Genomic DNA, 23739 nt, shown 5'->3' on the forward strand with positions numbered 1-23739 from the left:
GAATAGATGCTCCGTGACAAAGTCAGCTCTTCCATCTCCCATCAAACAAGCCCCAACATGAGGCTGAGCTTCAAATTTTACAGTTTAGAACATAATAGGTACCCTTAAAGAAAGTGTATCAGAGTTCAAGGTTGCAGAGAGCTATGATTGCACCACTGCACTCCAGCCTGGGTGACAGAGGACCCTGTATCTTTAAAAAAAAAAAAATGTATCAAGGCTGGGGAGTCTTTTGTTCAGCTTGTATAAGTAGTGTTTGTCAGTTATATTATTATATCTTAATCTCAGTGCTACTTGGAATTGTTTCATCTTAGCAAAACTCAGTCTTGGGTGGCTCTATTAGGTGGAAGAGTGTTTTCTAAATATCCAACTTTTTTTCAGGGTTTCAGAATGAACATTCTCTGTTCCCCACACATCCCTGTAAAATTTACTAGCATCAGCCAATGTGTAACTCCTAATTTGTCATTTGCCACTTTTTTTCTTACCCCAAGTACTCAGCAATTAGGGTGGGTGTTGGAGAGATCCTTCCCTGCAAATTGCTGGTCCCTCTTCCCTCAATGGTCTCAATCTTGATGCAGACAGAAGAACAGGGTTATATGGGGGCCCCTGCCCTACATATATCTGGCTCCTATTTATTTATACAGAACATTTATTTCATAAAAGTTGTAGACTATCATCCACAACTGACAAACTTTAAAAAGCCACAACACATCCGAATGATTTTATACTACATTTAATCAGTGTTGCTGTTAATGGCAGCATGGTTTGGTTCTTTTCAGATACTTTACTCCTGGGATCTACAGTTTGCTTCTATTATCCTCTGCAGACAGCACATGCTGGTGCTGCGACCGAATCATAATGTTTGCCATCACGCAACCTGCTGCCATTAGAGCAGCACTATCTTCCTGGCAAGGTCAACATAGTGGGTATCAAGGGGTGGCTTCCTCTGACTCTCAGGCTGCAGGAACTTTTTAATTGTAGGGATGTTGCTGATTCTTGTTTTAAATGCCTGAAATGAGAAACAGTAAAATCAGGGCCTCAATAGCAGTCACAACCTTTAAGAAAAATCTCAACTTTGTCATGAATGAAGGGTGCTTAGACCTCAGTTTATGGAGTCCAGTGTGCTGAATCTGCATTAATCCCTCAACAAGTGTTTGCTGGATATTTCTGGGATGGATAATAATTCAACTGCTGACATGTTTAGCATGAGTTATATTATCTATTAAAAAGTCACAATCAGGCAGTGCATACCCCTAAAATAGTCATATTCTTTTTTTTTTTTTTTTTGAGATGGAGTCTCACTCTGTTGCCCAGACTGGCATGCAGTGGCACAATCTCAGCTCACTGCAACCTCCACCTCCTGAGTTCAAGCAATTCTCCCACCTCAGCCTCCCAAGTAGCTGGGATTACAGGCACGCATCACCACACCTGGCTAATTTTTGTATTTTTAGTAGAGACAGGGTCTCACCATGTTAACCAAGCTAGTCTTGAACTCCTGACCTCTAGTGATCCACCTGCCTCAGCCTCCCAAAGTGCTAGGATTACAGGCATGAGCCACCAGGTCTGGTCACATTCATATTCTTGACCTATCAATTCTTGTTTTAGGAATTATTATAAAGGAATAAGTAAGGGTGTGAACAAAGAAATAGCTATAAGAGGCCAAGTGTGGTGGCTCACACCTGTAATCCTAGTACTTTGGGAGGCTGAGGTGGGAGAATCGTTTGAGCTCAGTAGTTCAAGACCAGCCCAGACAACCGAGTGAGACCCCCATCTCTACAAAACTTTTTTTTAAAAAAGAAATAGCTATAAGAATGTTAACAGGGGCCAGGCGCGGTGGCTCTCACCTGTAATTCCAGCACTTTCGGAGGCTAAGGTGGACGGATCATGAGATCAGCGACATGGCGAAACCCTGTCTCTACTAAAAATACAAAAATTAGCCAGACATGGTGGCATGAGCCTCTAATCCCAGCTACTCAGCAAGCTGAGGCAAGAGAATCGCTTGAACCCAGGAGACAGAGGTTGCAGTGAGCCGAGATTGCGCCACTGCACTCTAGCCTGGGTGACAGAGCAAGATTCTGTCCCCCACCTAAAAATAAAAAAAAGGATGTTAACATGGTAAAAACTGGAAAGAACCTGTGTTTCTAGGAAAAGGAGACTGGTTATGTAAATTATGGTACTTCTCTGCAAGGAGTATAAACTAGTAATTTAAAATGCTCTTATGTAATCGGAAAGAGGAAGGTCCTTGTATTGACAAGGAAAGATCTCTAAAATGCATTAATAATAATAATAATAATAATAATAATAATAATAATAAGCCAGGGGCAGAACAGAATATACACTATTTTCTATTTTGCGCAAGAAAGTTGGGAGTGGCAAAGAATACAACTATATATTCCGATTTGCTTTCATCTGCATAAATAGGAACACTGGAAGTATACATAGGATGCCAATAAAGTGATTATGGGAGCAGAATGGTGGCGGGGAAGGGGTGGGAATGAGAATTCTGAATTTATGCTCTTTTAATATAGCTCTGAATTTTTTTTTTTTAGATGAAGTCTCACTCTGTCGCCTAGGCTGGAGTACAATGGCGTGATCTTGGCTTACTACAATCTCCACCTCCCGGGTGCAAGTGATTCTCCTGCCTCAGCCTCCTGAGTAGCTGGGATTACAGGTGAACACCACCACACCTGGCTAATTTTTTATATTTTTAGTAGAGACAGGTTCTCAGTATGTTGGCCAGGCTGGTCTCAAACTCCTGACCTCTAGTGATCTGCCTGCTTCAGCCTCCCAAAATGCTGGGATTATAGGCATGAACCATCACACACGGCCATAGCTCTGAGTTTTTTAAGAAGACGTGATTCTATTGATTAATGAAAATAAAATAGCATACTATTTCAAAAGAATATTTGTTGACCTGTAAATATACTCATGATAATTGAAAAGAATGTTAAATGCAGGCCACAAAACAATCTTTCATATGACCCTATTTGGAGGGAAAATGCAAAATAATAGGTCAGGAAATCTCATGCAGATAGCATTTGGCTGGTGAGATTATAGGTCTTTTTTCTTTTCTTTTTTGAGACAGAGTCTTGCTCTGTAGCCCAAGCTGGAATGCAGTGGTGCGATCTTGGCTCACTGAAACCTCCACCTCTCAGGTTCAAGCAATTCTCCTGCCTCAGCCTCCCGAGGAGCTGGGATTACAGGCATCCACCACCACGCCCAGCTAATTTTTGTATTTTTAGTAGAGATAGGGTTTCACCATGTTGGCCAGACTGGTCTCGAACTCCTGACCTGAGGTGATCTGCCTGCCTCGCGCTCCTAAAATGCTGGGATTACAGGCATGAGCCACTGTGCCCAGCCAGTCTTTTTTCTTTTCGTCTTTTGGTTTACACAAATGTCTAACGTAACTACATGAACTTGCATTTCTTTTGTAATAAGAAAAATTGCTAATTCTTAAACCACAAGATCCATGGTTACCTATTAGATAAAATGTTTCTCAGGAACTGGAACAGAGGCCAGGTAAGGTCTGGCAGGAGTGGAATTCTGTCTGAGGGCTGGGGCAGTGCAACAGGAGGCTGACAGTGCCCCCTAAGCAGATGCTCTGAACAATGCAGGAACTGTGTGGGGCCCCACAATCAGGGGGACTAAAAGCAGGCAGGGTTGTCTGGTAGGACCTAGAGGGAAAAGCAACAAAGACAGATTTGTCAGCTTTGCTTTGTCAGGAAGAAAAGCTTTAAAAGCACTAAAAACAGGAAAGTACTAAATGTTCATGCTAGACATCAAAGTAATCAATTCTTTTCCCCCTTCATAAACTTTTATTTCCTAACAGATCCTGTAGATAAGCAAGAGAAAAATAACCAAAATGAAGAAAAGAATGATTTTTTACTTACTTATTTTTTTTTGAGAAGAGTCTCGCTCTGTCTCCAGGCTGGAGTGCAGTGGCACAATCTCAGCTCACTGCAACCTCCACCTCCCGGGTTCAAGTGACTCCCCTGCCTCAGCTTCCCGAGTAGCTTGGATTACAGGCACACGTCACCACGCCAAGCTAATTTTTGTATTTTTAGTAGAGACAGGGTTTCACCATGTTGGCCAGGATGGTCTCGATCTATTGACCTCGTGATCCACCTGCCTTGGCTTCCCAAAGTGTTGGGATTACACCGTGAGGCGTGAGCCACTATGCCGGGCCAAGAATGATTTTTTTTTCGAGACGGAGTCTCACTATGTCACCAGGCGGGAGTGCAGTGGTGCTATCTCAGCTCACTGCAACCTCTGCCTCCTGGGTTCAAGTGATTCTCCCGCCTCAGCCTCCCGAGTAGCTGGGATTACAGGCACGCACCACCATGCCCAGCTAATTTTGGTATTGTTAGTAGAGACGGGTTTTCACCATGTTGGCCAGGATGGTCTCGATCTCCTGACCTCATGATCTACCTGCCTCGACCTCCCAAAGTGCTGGGATTGCAGGCTTGAGTCACCATGCCCAGCCAGAATGATTTTTAAAACAGTGTTCTTGGGCCAGGCATGGTGGCTTATGCCTGTAATCCCAACACTTTGGTGGGCCAAGGCCAGGGGACTGCTTGAGGCCAGGTGTTTGAGGCCATCTGGGTAACATAGAGAAACCCCCATCTCCATCAAAAAAAAAAAAAAAAAAAAAAAAGCCAGGTGTGGTGGCACATGCCTGTGGTCCCAGGTACTCTGGAGGATGAGGTGGGAGGATCGCTTGAGCCCAAGAGGTCAAGTCTGCAGTGAGCCATGATCATGCCACTGCACGCTAACCTAGGCAACAGAGTGAAACCTTGCCTCAAAAAAGCAAACAACAACAACAAAACCCCACCACACACACACACACACACACACACACACACACACACACCAGTGTTCTTAAGTTGCTTTTGAGATTGGCCTAAAGGCACATTTTGCTTTAGTCTTTTTTTATTTTTTTCTGGGCTTTGTGTGGATGTTAATACACTACCTTTAGCAGAGGGAAGTCAGAAAGAACAGAAGCATTGAGTTCTTCCACCATTAAAATAGCTTCTAACAGCTGTATGTCTGCCCAGCTGAATTTGTTGCCAACAAGAAAATCCTCTCCATGGTCTTTCAAAATCTACAGAAAGAAAAATAATAAAGAATATCAAATGAGAGTAAAAACCATTTTGCATGGCTAAATACTTAACGACAGCATGAAGCCTTTGTACTGATTAGATTTAATAAAGAATCTTAACAACAACAACAACAACAAAAACAAATCTCCAGTGCTGGTAAGAATAGGATGAAACCAACACTCTTAACACATGCTGTAAACTGGCACAATTTTTTTGGGGAAATTTTTGTCAGTGATTATCGAGTCCTTTTGGCTGGTGAAATGCTAGTACTGGGCTCCTGTTATAAACCTGGAGGTGGCTAAGTAAAATTGTATCCACCAGTGTAGAGAGACACAAAAGTTACAACTAGCTTGAACCTGCTGGCTATACCACCAGTAAAAACAAGTGACCAATGTGATACCACAAGTCCAAACCAGAGCCACATAGAAAGCTAATTTTTCACTATCCAGTGAAGAGTGAATATTTAGAAATCTCTCAGGTGCATCTTTGAGTACCAGATGCATTAAATATGGGTTTACTTGATAAATAAGGAGCAAAGGTAAATTCAAGTGCTATGTGTCATCTTGTGATACATGCAAGAATAAAAATAAACGTTAGTGTGGATGGGGAAAAATTGCCAGAATCAGTGAATTCTATAGTATAAACACTTGATGGGCTATATCAAATAAATGAAACGGGACTCCTGCTAAAGACAAACTCACAGCTAAAAATTACACAGCATATAAGGAAACCCAAAGTCATCTATGAGACAGGTAACAAACTGATGAAAAAGGAGAATTTTGAGCCACAGAGCCAAAAATAAGAGTCAATTCTTTAAAGGGTTAAAAATGTTTTCAAATGTTCAAAGAGATGATAAAAAGGTGTTGTGGGTGAGCAATGACTATCTGGGCTGGTGGCACCGGGGTAAAAGAATTTACCAAGATAGTTGTAAAGAAAGGCAGATTTGTTCAAGAAAGTAGGAAACTATGTTGTGAGGAGGCAATGGGCAGGATCTGCAGAAGAGAAGCTGACTGCAAAGAAACAAAGGCTTGCTGGAGATTTTATAGATAGTGTCTATGCTGTCTGCAAAAGAGGGCTTTGTGCAGTACTGATAACACCATGATTGAAGTGAGCTAACTTGCAGGTGTCTGGTGATAGTTGGGCACGGGAAGATTATGAGTTATTTGCACAGGAGTACTATGTGTCTTGGACCATGAAGAAAGACAGACTTGTAGCTTACTGCTTTCTCTTTTTGCTTTTCCCTGCTCCCACTTTTCCCTAAGTAGTACTCCACAAAAGGCATACAGAAAGAAAGAGCATATGGATTTGAAGAAGATACAAATAAAGTTTTGAAATGAAAAATATAAACATTAATATAATAAAAACTCCATGGAGAAAGTGAAAAAAATCAGTAATTTGACACACACATCTAAGGAGGCAGAGATAAAAAATATGAAAGAAGGTAAGAGACAAGGAACACAGAATGAAGCTTCAACATAAAGCTAACAGGAGCCCAGAAGGACAAAATAGAATAGGAAAGTGGTGATTTTCAATGCTATTTGTTAGAGAATTTTCCAGAACGAAAAAAAGAAACGAGAATCCTCAGATTGAAAAAGGAACACTAAGCAGATAAACACAAACCTAGAAGTAAATACACAGTGTTGAATGTGTATCAAACAGCCTGGGCAACACGGCAAAACCCCATCTTTACAACACACACACACACAAAATAGCTTGGTGTGGTGACTCACACCTGTAATCCCAGAACATTGGGAGGCCTAGGTGGGTGAATCTTTTGAGCCCAGGAGTTTGAGACCAGCCTGGGCAACATGGAGAAACCCCATCTACACACACCCACACCCACACACACACACACATTAGCCTGGCTCAGTGGCATGCGCCTTAGTCCCAGTTACTCAGGAGGCTGAGGTGGATTTTTAGGTCCAGGAGGTTGAGGCTAAAGTCAGCTATGATCACTCCAGCCTGGGCAACAGAGTGAAACCGTGTGTGTGTGTGTGAGAGAGAGAGAAAGGGAGGGAGGGAGAGAGGGAGGAAGGTGAAGGGGTGGCCTGCCCCTCCACACCTGTGGGTATTTCTAGTCAGGTGGGATGAGATACTGAGAAAAGAAATAAGACACAAAGTATAGAGAAACAACAGTGGGCCCAGGGGACAGGCGCTTAGCATACCAAGGACCTGCACCGGCACCAGTCTCTGAGTTCCCTCAGTTTTTATTGATTATTATCTTCATTATTTCAGCAAAAAGGAAAGTAGTAGGAGGGCAGGGTGATAATAAGGAGAAGGTCAGCAACAAACACGTGAGCAAAAGAATCTACGTCATAATTAAGTTCAAGGGAAGGTACTATGACTGGACGTGCATGTAAGCCAGATTTATGTTTCTCTCCACCCAAACATCTCAGTGGAGTAAAGAATAACAAGGCAGCATTGCTGCAAACATGTCTCGCCTCCCACCATAGGGTGGTTTTTCTCTCATCTCAGAATTGAACAAATGTACAATCAGGTTTTATACCGAGACATTCAGTTCCCAGGGGCAGGCAGGAGACAGTGGCCTTCCTCTATCTCAACTGCAAGAGGCTTTCCTCTTTTACTAATCCACCTCAGCACAGACCGTTTACGGGTGTCGGGCTGGGGGACGGTCAGGTCTTTCTGATCCCATGAGGCCATATTTCAGACTATCACATGGGGAGGAACCTTGGACAATACCCCCCTTTTAAGGGCAGAGGTCCCTGCGGCTTTCCGCAGTGCTTTGTGCCCCTGGTTTATTGAGACTAGAGAATGGCGATGACTTTTACCAACTATACTACTTGTAAACATTTTGTTAACAAGGCACATCCTGCACAGCCCTAGATCCCTTAAACCTTGATTTCATACAACACATGTTTTTGTGAGCTCCAGGTTGAGTCAAAGTGGCTGGGGCAAAGCTACAAATTAACAACATCTCAGCAAAGCAATTGTTCAAAGTATAGGTCTTTTTCAAAATGGAGTCTCTTATGTCTTCCCTTTCTACATAGACACAGTAACAGTCTGATCTCTCTTTCTTTTCCCTACAGGAAGGGAGGGAAGGAAGGAAGGAAAAGAAAGAAAAGGAAAGAAAGGAAAGAAAGAAAGAAGAAAGTATACCATATACCAGACAAGGAGAAAATCTAAAATGAGAAAAAAGATAAATATAATGCCATCAAAAGAAAAATAACCACACTAATGGAAGGCTTCTAAAAAGCAACAATCTAGGCCAGAAGACATAATAACATCTTTGGAGTGCTGAAGTAAAATAATTATTAATCTAGAATTCTATAACAATCTAAATAATTATTTTAGTGTAAAGGTAAAAATAAAGATATTTTCTAGCAAAGACTGAAAAAGTTAACCACTTACAGACCTTTCCTGAAAGAACTCAAAAAAAAAACGTTCTTCCCTTAGAAGGAAAAAGCACCCAGAAGAAAGGTGTGAAAAGCAAGGAGCAATGGTGAGTCAAGGAATCAGTTAAATGTGTTGATAAATATACATAAGTAGTGGCTTAAAAAAATTAGAAGAAGTTTAAAAACACATTGTATTTAAAATATATTTAACAAAAACAGAAACAGAAAGAAAAGTTTGGAGAAAAGTTGAATCTTTGTCCTATCAAGGGAAGGATAAATATTAATAGTTTCAGAAAGAAATGTTTACCTTCTGAACCACAGAAGAAAAGTTGGGAATAAAGAAAACCAGATCATCTACCAGGATCTAGAAAAACAGAGGAAAACTCAAAGAAAAGTTTTATTTTTTTAAATAGAATAAATAAAATAAAGCAAAAGGGGTAAATACAAATGTATTAGCAATGACAAGATATTTGCCTATAAGACTCAAAAACATAAAGTTGGTTGATAAAAACAAGTAGTAGAATAAACTTATAGTATGATGCTATGTGCATAAAAATATTTTAAGATCCACACATGTAAACACTTTTAAAACAGCTCAAAGCCAGGTCTCCATTTTTAAAAATGAAGAGAAAGAACTTACATCAGATTTCTGATAGCAGTTGCCTCTGAGAAGGGAGACAGGAAGGGTATAATGTTTGAGTACAGTTCAAAGGAGGCTTTAGCTATCTATATACATTTGTTTTAAGGAGAAAGTAAAGCTCCTAAGCAAGAAAATAAAAGTACTGACATTTGTTACTGCCAAGTAGTAGGTGCATAGCAGTTCTGCTTCTGAAAATATTTTAAATACAGTTGACCCTTGAACAACACAGGTTTGAACTATACAGGTCCACTAATACATGAATTTTCTTCCACTTCTGCAACCCCTGAGACAGCAAGACCAACCCCTCCTCTTTGTCCTCTTCAGCCTACTCCATGTGAAGACGATGAGGATGAAGACCTTTATGATGATCCATTTCCACTTAATGAATAGTAAATATATTTTCTCTTTGTTATGATTTTCTTAATAAAGTTTTTTCTTTAGCTTACTTTGAATACAGTACTTAATACATATAGCTACAAAATATGTGTTAATCCACTGTTTGTGTTATCAGTAAGGCTTCCATTCAATCAGTAAGGCTTCCATTCAACAAATGGAAGTAAGGCTTCCATTCAACAGGCTTCCATTCAACAGTAAGGCTTCCATTCAACAGGCTATTCATAGTTTTTGAGAAGTCAAAATTATATGCCCCAACTCCCATGTTGATCAGGGGTTAATTGTAATGGAATACCAGGCAAAATTGTCTTCTGTATAATCATAATTATCTAAAAGTCCAAAAAACTAATAAAAATGAATTTATAGGGGAAAGACTAGGAGGAACTATATAAAAATAATACTGAGACTTATCTTTGGGTGGTGAGGATAGTAGTGGTTTCTTTCTACATTCTACAGTTCTGTATTGTCTAATTTTTTATGTAATGAACATCTACTTCTTATAAAATAATTTTTAAAACTCATTTCATTTTCAGAAATAAAATTTGACATCCAAATACAAAAACTTGGACTTAACATATTTCAAAATACAGCATCTACATTATTGAATTGAAGTATTATGTTGAAGTACAGTGTTCTTTGATTTGGAAAAAGCAGTTTGGTTATCTAGTAATAGGTGAATCAGAGAAGCAGGGTTTGTTTTCTGCTCAGTATAATTCTCTTCACACAGAGAAAAGGTCTATCCCAAAGCCCCAGAGAGAATGCTTGGTTTGAAACAGCAGCCTCCAGGATATATTCTCTTGATCAGAAGGAATATCATGAAAAGATGGTTTGGCAACTAAAAAAATAACACAAGCCCAAGTCTCAATGGCAAGGGAGGGTGACATCGCATTTTGAATAGTTCCCAGTTCTTTGACTCAACATAAGGAAATTAGTAACTTTGCATTTAAGTCCAAAACACAATCAAAATTATTTAGTACATCATGTCTTACAGAATAGAAGTAACAGTCCTGGCCAAAGACCAGACCCAAGTATTTAGCATCTACTTATTTCAGAAATAACAACTATGATATAAATGAATCATACAGTTCCACTTTCTTAAAAGATTCTCTGGGAACAAACTATAATAGACACTAAGGTACATTTCCAAAACTATTATATCCAACTCCAAGTTAAATAAAATAGTCTTATAAATGAGTGTTCTTTTAAATAATCCAACATCTGATTAAGGAGGGTTATTTGGGCCAGAATGCACTACCCAGGTGCCACACTTCACTGCTGTGTGTCAATAACAGAGAAATTTTTTTTTTTTTTGAGATGGAGTCTTGCTCTATTGCACAGGCTGGAGTGCAATGGTGCAATCTCAGCTCACTGCAACCTCCACCTCCTGGGTTCCAGCGATTCTCCTGCCTCAGCCTCCTGAGTAACTGGGACTACAGGAGCCTGCCAACACACCCGTCTAATTTTTTGTATTTTTGGTAGAGACGGGGTTTCACCATGTTGGCCAGGCTGGTCTCAAACTCCTGACCTCAGGTGATCCACTCGCCTTGGCCTCCCAAAGTGCTGGGATTACAGGTGTGAGCCACTGCGCCTGGCCAATAAGACAGAATTTGAACTGCAAGCTCTTGAGGTTGTCAAAAGAGGCTTGGAGTGATGGAGCCCCTAAAGCTGTCTCTTCCAGCTGCCAGCTGCTTTGCCTGTTTGTGCCAATGCCATGCAAATATCATCATTCTCTAGGACTACTATGGCAGGAAAAGGTAAACATAAAAGAAACCAGAGCGCCTTAAAAAAATGGCTGATTGCCGGGTGCAGTGGCTCACACCCATAATGCCAGCACTTTGGGAGGCTGAAGCCAGCGGATCATCTGAGGTCGGGAGTTTGAGACCAGGAGTTTGAGACCAAGGCCAACATGGTGAAATCCTGTCTCTACTAAAAATAGAAAAATTAGCCATACGTGGTGGCATGTGCCTGTAATCCCAGCTACTTGGGAGGCTGAGGCAGGAGAATCGCTTGAACCGGGAAGGCAGAGGTTGCAGTGAGCCGAGATCACGCCACTGCACTCCAGCCTGGGTGACAGAGTGAGACTCTGTCTTAAAAAAAAAAAAAAAAAAGGGAGAGAGAGAGAGACTTTATCTTTTGATTGAGGCATGATTAGCCTCTAGTATTAGACCTAAAAAAGTACCTGACAGTATTCAAGGTGGTCACACCTTGGGCTGATGTCTTAATTTAAAAGACAGAACAGAAATGCTATATACTTTCATTGTACTTGGTATATTCCAACTCTATTTTGTTGGAGGTTCCATAATTTTACCTGTAATTTGTTCTGGAATCCTTTTTAAAGTTTTGATCCAAAAGCAGTAAAGCTCTAACATGGCCTCTGTGTGTCTTTTCAGATATTCACTCTTGAAATATTCTCAGAAACAGAAAATGTAAAAGCCCTGGATCCCTGAAGCCTACCTTTTCAAAGGCAGGCAAGTACCGAGTTTTAGCTTTCTACATGTTGGAAGCAAGGGTCTCCTGTTTTTCCTCAGGGGATTTGAAGGGGGCCACCATTATCATCATCATCAGGTCCAGGGTGCCATCAACCTACAAGTTGATCCTGACAAAACAACCATTTGACCCTCAGGCAGAGAGCTTTTGAGTACAGGGTTCTTAATCCAACACTTCTCTAGTACAAATAGATGCAGGAACAAATAATTTTTATTTTTCCTCTTAAGCTTCCACTCTCATGAATGATTTCTAGCTCCAGAACCAGCCAAGTGCCCAGGATATAGTAGAGTCTCTGGAAATGCTTATTGAATAAAAGGATGTATGAAAGAATTCATGAATGCCCTTAAGTTGAAATCTGCCATAAACAAATAATTGATTATTATGACTTTAAAAACTAAACTCCATGAAGTTTATGAAAACTACAAAACAATTAGTACCAGAACATTTTCACTTACTTAGAGAAGACAGATAATTTAACAGGTCTTCTGTTGACCTGGCAACTGAGAAAGAACAGTTTAATTTCCTAGTCAGGTCAAACTGATGTATTTCCTTTCCTTTAAAGTTTTCCTTTCCTTGCCAAGCACTAAATAAATAAATAAAAAAACAAACCATAGTATCTATATTGCCATTATTTATTGGCCTATTAGTACATTCATGCTGTGCTAGTTATCTCTTCAAGAGTGTCTTTGTATTCCCCCATTATATGCTAATTGCTTAATGAATTTGTTTTAATGGTCTTCTGTAGTCTTTTTCTTTTTAACAGCATATAAAGAATAATGGAGCCAGGCTTAGTGGCACATCTATGGCCCAACTATGCGGGACGCTGAGACGGGAGGATTGCTTAAGCCCAGCAGTTTGAGTCTGGCCTGGGCAACATAGTGAGATGCCATCTCTTAAAAATTTTTAAAAAAAGGCCTGGCATGGTAGCTCACACCTGTAATCCCAGCGCTTTGGGAGGCCAAGGTGGGTGGATCACTTGAGGCCAGGAGTTTGAGACCAGCCTGGCCAAAATGGTGAAACCTGTCTCTACTGAAAATACGAAAGTCAGCAGGGCATGGTGGCACATGCATGTAGTCTCAGCTGTTTGGGTGGCTGAGGCAGGAGAATCACTTGAACTCAGGAGGCAGAAGTTGCAGTGAGCCGAGATCATGCTAGTACACTGCAGCCTGGGTAAGAGAGCATGACTCTGTCTCAAAAAAAAAAAAAAGAGAGAGAAAGAAAAAGAAAAAGAAAAAATTGAGTAATATACTCTCATTGTCCCATTTGAATTACAAATAATTTTTCTTTCATGTTAGTGTCACCTAGCCCACTTGCTTTAGTTTACTACAATTTATGGCTAACCCAAAGAAAAAGAATATTAACAACACCATCTGTAGCTCAGAGCATGTCTTAGAAAAAAACCAAGGAGATTTTTAAAAACCAATTAAAAACTTTGCATCAAAACAATAAGAAACAGACTGCGTTTGCATATTTGTACTTATTTACAAAAGTGTCATGTTCACATACTGTTTGACATTGCTTTTCTTGCCATATACCTTCGGAATTACAGGTTGGAATGACTAAGGCTGTTTTAAAGATGAAGATATGGGAAAGTTGGCATGGGCTGCTATTTTTTATGGACCTTGCTCATTCCTATGTTATGCTCTTTCTCCTTTTTCTGAACAATTGAGCCCTGGGCTTTCTCCCACAGCATCTTCCATGCATGCTGACCACCCACACTGTGTCTGTGCTCATAGTGATGACTGTTTAGGGACCTCTGAAAAGGCCCCATGACCCAAATGCAGGTAAGAGTTTATAGTTGCAAGTATTTGTTTTGTCTTAAGCCTAGTTATTTCTTATGAAACTAAACTATCCCCGTGAATAATTACCCAATCATTTTCTGCCAGGCCTAGCACAGTGCCCAGTGTAGCATATATGTTTGTGGTATACAGAGGTCAAAAAAAGGCCAAAAAACTTCACCTTCCTGTATTTGTGATGAAACTTGGCAGCTCCTCCCATCAATAGATGGGGTCTATTTCCCAGTCTATTTGTGGTTTCCTTTAATGAGTGGAATGAGGTAGAAATGATGAGGTGCCAATTCTGAACCCAGAACTTAGGAGGCCAGTATGCTTTCACTCTCACTCTCAGAACTCTGCCTCACTGCCATGAGAACAAGCTCAGGATGAGAGGATGAGAGATACATGGTCTCTTCATATCCCAATTGATAGTCAGCCAACACCCACGACCAGAGCTACCTGGCTAACTACAGACACGAGTGAGTGCAGTCTAGCTAAGTCAAACTTGATCCAGATGGGCCACTCAGATACTTGCTCACCCATAGACAGGTGAGCAATAACAAATGCTTGCTGATTTAAGTCACTGTGTTTCAAGGTGATATGTTTTAGAGCATTATTTATAGTCAACAGATCATTGATACAATGCTCAGTATGTGTGTGATGAATCAGTCATTTCTACCTTCATGTAGAATAACTTACCAGTTTAATTTTCTAAGAACATATTTTGTTAGGAGTGGGGAGAGAATATGAGAATGTTGAATGCAGCATTCAGTGCACTATGAGTAGTACACAGAGAAGGGGGATGTGGAGTAGTTATTACGAGTAAGTACAAGGTGGCCAGGCATGGTGGCTCATGCCTATAATCCCAGCACTTTGGGAGACCAAGGCAGGTGGATCGCTTGAGGCCAGGAGTTCAAAACCAGCCTGGCCAACATGGCATAACCCTGTCTCTACTAAAAATACAAGATTTAGCTGAGCATGGTGGCACATGCCTGTGGTCCCAGCTACTCATGAAGCTGAGGCATGAGAACTGCTTGAACCCAGGAGGTGGTAGTTGCAGTGAGCTGACATCACACCACTGCACTCCAGCCTGGCAACAGAGCAAGACCTGTCTCAAAAGAAAAATAAAAGAATAAGTACAAGGCATGCCAGGTCTAGCAAGTCATTTCCCCTTTGTCCCATTTGTCTTTTTTTCTCAATCCAGATTGAAAGGTACACCTGAGCCAGGTCTCAGTTGGTGGACTGAAGAAGCTTGTCTAAGAATCAAGTAGAGTAATGAACACTATGGTACCTGACTTTTTCCTTCAGGTCCTTCCCATAGAATTTGTACTTTGCAGCAAGGTAGTTGAGGATGGCTCTAATCTGTGTCAGCACCATTCCATCCATTTCAACCAAAGGCACTTGGCCGAAAAGCAAGCGTCCATCTATGGTTTGAGCAAAGAGAGGTTAAGATACCATTGTTCAGTGGTTGCAGTAAATCTAAGGATGGTTCACTTCTAATTTCTATCTGTGATTTTTAGGTTCTATCCAAAGTGATGAATTAAAGACCCCAGTTGTTGAGGAAATGGCTATCATTTGCTTCATGTTAAATCTGAGATTCCTTTGGCAGTCTCATGCACTTTTGTGTGTTGGTTAACATGATTATTTAAGATTTTCTACATTTACTGTTAACTATGTTATAACATAAGCGCTTCTGATTCTCAAAGTTTAGGGTGTTGACTGGGTGCAGTGGCTCACGCCTGTAATCACAGCACTTTGGGAGGCCGAGGTGGGTGGATCACTTGAGGTCAGGAGTTTGAGACAAGCCTGGCTAACATTGCTGGGGTTGGGGGGGTGCGGGGGTGTGGGGATTCTTAAAGGATTCTTCAGTGAGATGGGAAGAATTAAACCAATTAGCTCTGACACATACGAGTTTCATTCTATCCTCTTAACCGAAGTCACCGTCATGACCAACTTGATAAGAGTTTCTGAAGGCTAATTGGTGTGGCCTTTGCTGATGCAAATTAAGTTGTGTGTCAGGAACATGACAAACAGCCAATCAATGTTAGCAGTCATGCTATGTGCTTGCCTTTTCTAGCAGTAGCCATTCTAGAGCTCTGTCTCTTTTATCAAAACTAATACTTCCCAAAGCAAGTTTTCCATTTTTCTCTAATAAGACAATATTGAACAAATCTAGGCTTACCCTTCTGCAACTTTTCATATTGTTCTCTTGTCTCAAGAAATTCTTTTTCAAACTAAATAAAAGATAAAGAGACATTATTCCAACTTTAAAGTCCTCAAGAAAACAAAGAGATTTTGTTTTTTGTTGATTTTTTAAATTTTTGCTCCCATTCCTCTTTTTCCTTTTCTTCACCTAAGTTCTTCCTTCCTTCCAAACTTATGTCCTTTCTCCAACTTCCCCAATGATTTTTCCTCTTCTCTTTCTTCTTCCTCTTGTTATTTTCCCTTCATATAAAGACAAGTTAAATTTCTCTTTAATGCTCATATATTCAATGAAAGGAATCCAGAGATCTTTAATCAGGTGAGATTATCATGATTTGTTGATGATGTTTCTAAAGCTTTTGTGAGAAAGATTGATTTTTTTGGTCCCCCCAAACCTTGAGATGTGGGTAAGCTGTTTAAGTGGAGATGTCCCTAAAAGGGAATAGAGAAAAACAAACAAAGTAATGAGTCCTTGCTCTAGAGAAGTTGACATTCAGATAGGGAAAAGGAAGCCTACACCTGCATAAAATAATTCCAAGGCACTTGTGAAAATCTATGGAAAAGTCAGTGTGGAGGGAATTCAGAGTTAAGGAAAGATCCCATGAGGTAGATCTTTCAGGGAGGAGTTAAGGGGGAGGCCAGACTGCAGCTGGGTCTAACATTCCAGCTGGCAGCCATGAGTACTACATGACTGGGGTGCTGAGGCAGAGCTGAAAGACCCCAGAAAATCAGCCGGTCCCAATGGAGAGAATGAGGCAGATGTGGGTCTCCTCTCTCTTCTTTGTCTTGTGATCCACAGAAATCTTTTTAGCCCCTATGAAGCTTCTAGAACACCACCTCGCCCGACAGCTCCCCAAATCCTCCATCATCCTGTGATCCCTCCCTCACCTCTTACAAAGGAAGACAATTGGAAAGGAAAATAATAGATACAGCCTGTAGGCACCATTCTGAAGCTTGAAGGGGAAAGGAAGTCACTTCATTCCCACCCAGATTACCATCCTTCCCAATCCCAGTCAGGAACCAACCTCCCCTCCAGCTGCAGCCAGCAGCCAGCAGCCAGAGGGATGAACTCCATCTTGCCCCTGCCATGAAAGTAGTAGAGCTTGGGTCTGGTTGCCATGATTCTTGGCTCAAAGTTTTCTAAAGGATTTAAAAAAAAAATTAAACAATATACTGACAAGCTATATGGTATTTCTTCCCCATTTATAGCAATTCCAAAACAGGTAAAATAAAACTAGTGTTGAGGGATGCATACATAGGAGGTAAAACTATGAAGAAAAGCAAGAAAATAATTACCAAGGAAGCAGGATAATGGTTACTTCTAGTGAGGAGAATGGGGTTGTTATTGGGGAGGAGCATTTAAGGTTTCTGGGATGCCAACAATGTTCTATTTCTTAAGCAGAATTAGTGGTCTTTATAATTAGTCTTAAAATTGCACATAAATGCATTTGCACTCTACACTATAAATGCTCTACCTCACAATTTAAGAAAAAAGAAAGAACAAATTATGTATATTGTTTCAAAAAAAACCTCAAACCATATTTTTCCTCTGCTGGAAACACAAAAGCAATCAATACAGAAGACTTCTGTGACCCCAGAATATGTGGGGATTTCTCCTCACTGACAAGCAAGCAATTAATTCTGCAGCAGACACCAGCTGAGTGTCCTCCAATTTAATTCTGACACTATCCACCTGGAGACAGCATCAGATCCCAGAGAGTGAGGGCTCTGTCCCCAAACTGACTCCATTTCAGACACCAGTCATAAGTCCAGGCCTCCAGAACTTCTGACCAACCAGCTTCAAGTTGGGATTCCCATAAACCCCTCTTTGGGTTTAATTAATTTGCTGGAGCAGCTCACAGAACTCAGAAAAACACTTAAGTTTACCAGTTTACTATAAAGGGTATTACCAAGGATATAGATGAAGAGAGGTATAGGGTGAGTTGTGGGGAAGAGGCACGGAGCTTTCATATACTCCCTAGGCCTGCCACCCTCCAGGAACCTTTACCTGTTCAGCTGTCCTCAAACTCCAGGAATCCAGTCCTGGGTTTTTATTGGGCTTCATTATGTAGGCATGATTCATTAAGCCATTGACCCTCTTCGCTACATAGAGGTTGGGGTTTGGGGCTGAAAGTCCCAACCCTTTAACCATGTCTTTGTCCTTCCAATTGAACAGCCCCATCCTGCAGCTATCAGTCAACATTAGCATACAAAAGACAGCACTGTAGAGATTCCATGAATTTAGGAGTTGTATGCCAGAAAAGCAGAGGAAGACCAAAGCACAGGCTACCCTCCCCCACCTTTGAACACCAAGATATTTGAACATTAAAAGGACATACAACTTAAAAAGTACTGCCACATTACTAGAATCACATTCAATCAGTAATAATTAGTCGAGTCCATCATATTGTATTAATATGTCCAGAGTTGGTGGGTTCTTGGTTTCACTGGGGCAGTGCACCTTTGTCCTCTGGGGCAGTGCACCTTCCAGTGATTGCCTCGGCATAGTGGACATGGACGAGAGGGCAGCTTGTTTCTCATTGGACAATCTTTTTTAAAGTGTCCTAGTAAACCACACTGATAACTAGCCCTACCGGGTGATTGGCCTGCTCCATTTTCTGTCCTCTCTGAACCACCAAGATTTGTTTGCCTGAGGGCCGTGACTAAGGCTGCGGCCTTTCTCTGATCTTGCTTTTCCTTTTTGGGCCTGTTCCTCTTGGTCCCTATTATAGAACACTGAGGTTGCCAGGTTTAATAATGCCTCCAAATTTTCTTCAGGGCCCAGGGCTTGCTTTTGGAGCTTTCTCCTGATATCTGCAGCTGTGGCTGATTGGGTAATAAACTTATGTTTTAGAGTCAATTGACCCTCGAGTGATGCGGGTGACGGAGAGTATATTTTCTTAAGGCCTCCCATAGCCGCTCGAGGAAGGCAGAAGGATTTTCTTCCTTTCCCTGAGTTATGGTGGACATCATTGAATAATTCATGGGCTTTTTTCTAATTCTCCTTAGTCCTTCCAGAACACAGGTCAACAAATGTTTATGACTCCAGTCCCCATGATCTGAGTCAAGGTCCCAGTGGGGATCCATACTGGGGATGGCTTGCTGATCGGTAGGGAATTTGTCCCTTTCTTCAGCTGTCTTTCTGTCATTTACTTGACTAAGATACCAGGTATCTCCAAACTCTTGGGCTACAGCTAAAGCCACATTCTTTTCATTAAAGGCCAGGGTTTGATCTAACAGTAGCATGACATCTCTCTAAGTGAGGTTGAAGGTTTGCCCTAGACCTTGTAGGACATCTCTGTACCTATCAGGATCATCTGAAAACTTCCCCAGGTCTGCCTTGATCTGCTTTAAGTCAGAGAGGGAGAATGGGACATGTACCCGGGTTAGGCCAAATTCCCCTCCACCTACAGCTTGAAGGGGACATAACAAATAGCCTGGGGAGATCTGTGGTCCTTTGGAGATTTCTTTACTTATTTCCTTCTGGGCAGTAGAGATTAGAGGAGGATTATCATTAATAGGAAGGGGAGCTATAGGGAGGCTAGGATATGGGGGTAAGCTGAGCGGTCCTCCTGTGGGATGTAAATTGTAAGCTTTGCATTGTTGTGTATTCTCCATCAATGAAAAGAAAGCTTGGACATAAGGTATTTCACTCTATTTGCCTTCCCTCTTACAGCAAAGGTCAAGCTGCAGGATAGTATTGTAATTTGTATTTCCCTCAGGTGGCCATTTTTCCCCATCAGAGAGAGAATATTGGGGCCAGGCTGTAGTGCAGAAAAAAATGAGCCACCTCTTTTTCAGGGTTTGTGGGTCAAATTGGTCCCAATGGCTTAGGATGCATTTCAAGGGTGAACCTGTTGATGCCTGAGTGTTTCCCATCTGAAAGACAAAACTGCCTGCCATTTTGGTTTGTTTTGTTTCTCCCCCTGCCCAAGAACCCGCAACAGTCCCTGGACCCTGCTGATCAGAATAGTTGCGCTCACTGATGCCCCAGCAGAAACAACCCCTGCCCAAGAACCGACAACGTTCCCTGGGCCCTGCTGATCAGAACAGTTGCGCTCACCAACTCAGCAGCAGAAACACTAATTTTCCTCCCAGACCCTATGGAGGACCAAGGAAGGTCAGATTTAGTGGCCCTTACTGACGCATTCTCGAAAACCTGCACCATTGCCTGTCCTCCTAGACCACAAGGAGGGCTGAGAAAAATCGGATTTAGTGGCACTTACCGACACATTCTCGAAAACCTGTTAGAGTCCTAAGCATTCACCTGTTAGTATTGGGACCTTACCCATGTCCTATAAAGATGTTATGCCCCAAAAATGAAGTGGAGGGCCATACCCTGAGGGAGGGAAGGGATCTCCAGGGTTGGAATAGTGACACCTTTTGTCCTCACTTATATGAATAGGAAGGATACAATTTCTGAGGCTCCCCATATCCTAGCTTCAGGAACAGCTTTTATTAGGCCTGTTAGTCTGAGGAGGGATCCTAAAATTCCAGGTCGTCCCCCCTACGACAGGGCTTTGGGCAATAATTACGTCTTTCTGATTGGTGAGACAAGGTGTCTAAAGAAGGTAACAGAGTCTTGGAGTTTATACTAGAAGTCATTCTTATAGGAGAAACTAGAAAAGCACCAGAGACAGGGAGCAATTTTTAGAAGCGGGACTAACCTCAGAGAACAGAGGCAAGAGGAAGTTTGTCTGGCAGACATTAGGACCCAGGGGGCAAGGGTCAGGATAGACAGGATAGATGGGCAAGTCTCGCTTGAGTGACTTGCCTTTGAGAGTTCTGCTCATGACTGCAGGGTCAACCAACTTGTCGGGACCCCGGAGCTGAATGGCTTTCCTCTCTGTCGACCCTCAGCTCAGCCCGGAAGTACAGGAAAAGCAGAAGCTGGTTCCAGGCAAACCAATGCTCTCAACTCCGAAGAGTCAGGTTTGTTAGAGAGCCCTTTCCCAGAAAGCCTGACACCTGTGTCTTTAGCCCAGTGGCCATGCTAGTAGCTTTTAACTGGTGGACAGGTGCCCAGTATTTAACCCCCAAATTCTAAGGAAAAATAGGACAGAATAGCAAGCAAAAACGGTCCAATGGTACTCACTGCTTGGCGATAGGTGACAGTCTCACTGCTCAGTGATAGGCAATGGTCTCACCAGTTGGCGATAGTCTTACCGCTTGGTGATAGGTGATAGTCCCATCTGGGTCGCCAAAATGTGTCCGGAATTGGTGGGTTCTTGGTCTCACTGACTTCAAGAATGAAGCCGTGGACACTTGCAGTGAGTGTTACAGTTCTTAAAGATGGCACGTCTGGAGTTTGTTCATTCTGATGTTCGGACGTGTTTGGAGTTTGTTCCTTCTGGTGGGTTCATGGTTTCACTGGCTTCAGGAGTGAAGCTGCAGACCTTCGCGGTGAGTGTTACAGCTCTTAAGGCAGCACGTCTGGAGTTGTTCGTTCCTCCTGTCTGGAGTTGTTCATTCCTCCTGGTGGGTTCATGGTTTCACTGGCTTCAGGAGTGAAGCTGCAGAACTTCGCGGTGAGTGTTACAGCTCTTAAGGCAGCATGTCTGGAGTTGTTCGTTCCTCCTGTCTGGAGTTGTTCATTCCTCCTGTCTGGAGTTGTTCATTTCTCCTGGTGGGTTCGTGGTCTCGCTGGCCTCAGGAGTGAAGCTGCAGACCTTCACGGTGAGTGTTATAGCTCATAAAGGTAGTGCGGAGCCAACGAGTGAGCAGCAGCAAGATTTATTGCAAAGAGTGAAAGAGCAAAGCTTCCACAGTGTGTAAGGGGACCCGAGCAGGTTGCCACTGCTGGTTGGGGCAGCCTGTTTTTATTCCCTTATCTGGCCCCACCCACATCCTGCTGATTGGTCCATTTTACAGAGAGCTGATTGGCCCGTTTTGACAGGGTGCTGATTGGTGTGTTTACAAACCTTTAGCTAGACACAAAAGTTCTCCAAGTCCCCACTAGATGAGCTAGACACAGAGCACTGATTGGTGCATTTACAAACCTTGAGCTAGACACAGGGTGCTGATTGGTGCATTTACAAACTTGAGCTAGACACAGAGCACTGATTGGTGCATTTACAATCCTTTAGCTAGACATAAAAGCCCTCCAAGTCTCCACCAGATTAGCTAGATACAGAGGGCTGATCGGTGCATCCATGAACCCCAAGCTAGACACAAAGAGTGCTGATTGGTGCATATACAATTCTCTGGCTAGACATAAAAGTTTTCCAAGTCCCCATCAGATTCAGGAGCCCAGCTGGCTTCATCTAGTGGATCCTGCACCGAGGCCACATGGGTGGAGGTGCCCGCCAGTCCCGCACTGTGCGCCCACACCCCTCAGCCCTTAGGCGGTCAATGGGACCAGGCACCGTTGAGCAGGGGGCAGCACCTGTCAGGGAGGCTCGGGCGGCACGGGAGCCCACAGGGTGGGGGGGGAGCCTGCACCCACCCAGAATTCATGCTGGCCCATGAGCACCGTGTGCAGCCCTGGTTCCTGCCCATACGTCTCCCTCCACACCTCCCCACAAGCAGAGGGAGCCAGCTCCAGCCTAGGCCAGCCCAGAGAGGGGCTGCCACAGTGCAGCAGCGGGCTGAAGGGCTCCTCAAGCGTGGCCAGAGTGTGCGCCGAGGCCGAGGAGGCACCAAGAGCGAGCAAGGGCTGCCAGCACACTGTCACCTCTAATTAATGTCTTCAGAGGGAGGTCACTCAGGTTTGCAGATTTCCTTTCAATCAGTTCCAAAAGTAGGAGCAAACATATAGCTGCACCCTTTCAGACATCTGTTATAATTGAGCTAAGAAACATGTCATCTCTTGCTCTGAGCCCCTTTCAAGGTGTTAATGTAATGTTGGATTTCCCTCCATTTATAACCCATTTATTCATTCCATTACACTCAGCTACTTCTCCCCTGCTCCATTAATACCTAAACTTTTTCACCTTTGGGAAGAATATTAGAACTGCCACTGCACTGGTCTAGATTGCAGGCAGCAATACTAGTCTAGCAAGTACCTCCTCCTCAGTCCACTGCCATTCAGGTGGGGTACAGTTCCATAGGTGGAGAACTAGTGAGCTATTTCTATCACCAGGCAATATAGCTGCATTCATTCAGCCCCAATTTTGCTAGACAGGATGAAGGTACAACTCTTCCCCATCAGGCCCTTAGGAATTCTGACATAAGGTCTGAAAAACACTGACAGTTTCTTGCTTAGAAGTCCCTGCTTCCAGCACTTGTAGTTGCAGCCCCAGTCCTAGGACCATTGCATCATGTTGGCAATAGGCCCCCAAAATCTGGCCATAAACTGGCCCCAAAACTGGCCATAAACAAAATCTCTGCAGCACTGTGACATGTTCATGAGGGCCATGATGCCCACGCTGGAAGGTTGTGGGCTTACCAGAATGAGGGCAAGGAACACCTGGCCCACCCAGGGCAGAAAACCACTTAAAGGCATTCTTAAACCACAAACAATAGCATGAGCAATCTGTGCCTGTTCTAATGTTCCTCCAAAAGGTGAAAAAGTTTAGGTATTAATGGAGCCGGGGAGAAGTAGCTGAGCGTAAAGGAGCTGCAGATAACTAGCCCAACCCATCCCTTTATTTTGACCCATCCCTTTGTTTCCCATAAGGAATACTTTTAATCTATAATCTATAGAAACAATGCTTATCACTGGCTTACTGTCAATAAATATGTGCGTAAATCTCTGTTTAAGGCTCTCAGCTCTGAAGGCTGTGAGACCCCTGATTTTCTACTCCACATCTCTATATTTTTGTGTGTGTGTCTTTAATTCCTCTAGCGCTGCT

General features: G+C 42.5%; 1 pseudogene; it reads right to left on the reverse strand.

The window, feature by feature from the left end:
• Window positions 1-883: 883 nt before the first annotated feature.
• Window positions 884-17066, reverse strand: LOC129039053 (glutathione S-transferase alpha-4-like; annotated as a pseudogene).
• Between the last annotated feature and the right edge of the window lie 6673 nt (window positions 17067-23739).

Source organism: Pongo pygmaeus, chromosome 5, assembly GCF_028885625.2.
Source record: "Pongo pygmaeus isolate AG05252 chromosome 5, NHGRI_mPonPyg2-v2.0_pri, whole genome shotgun sequence".
NCBI classification, from domain to species: Eukaryota; Metazoa; Chordata; class Mammalia; order Primates; family Hominidae; genus Pongo; species Pongo pygmaeus.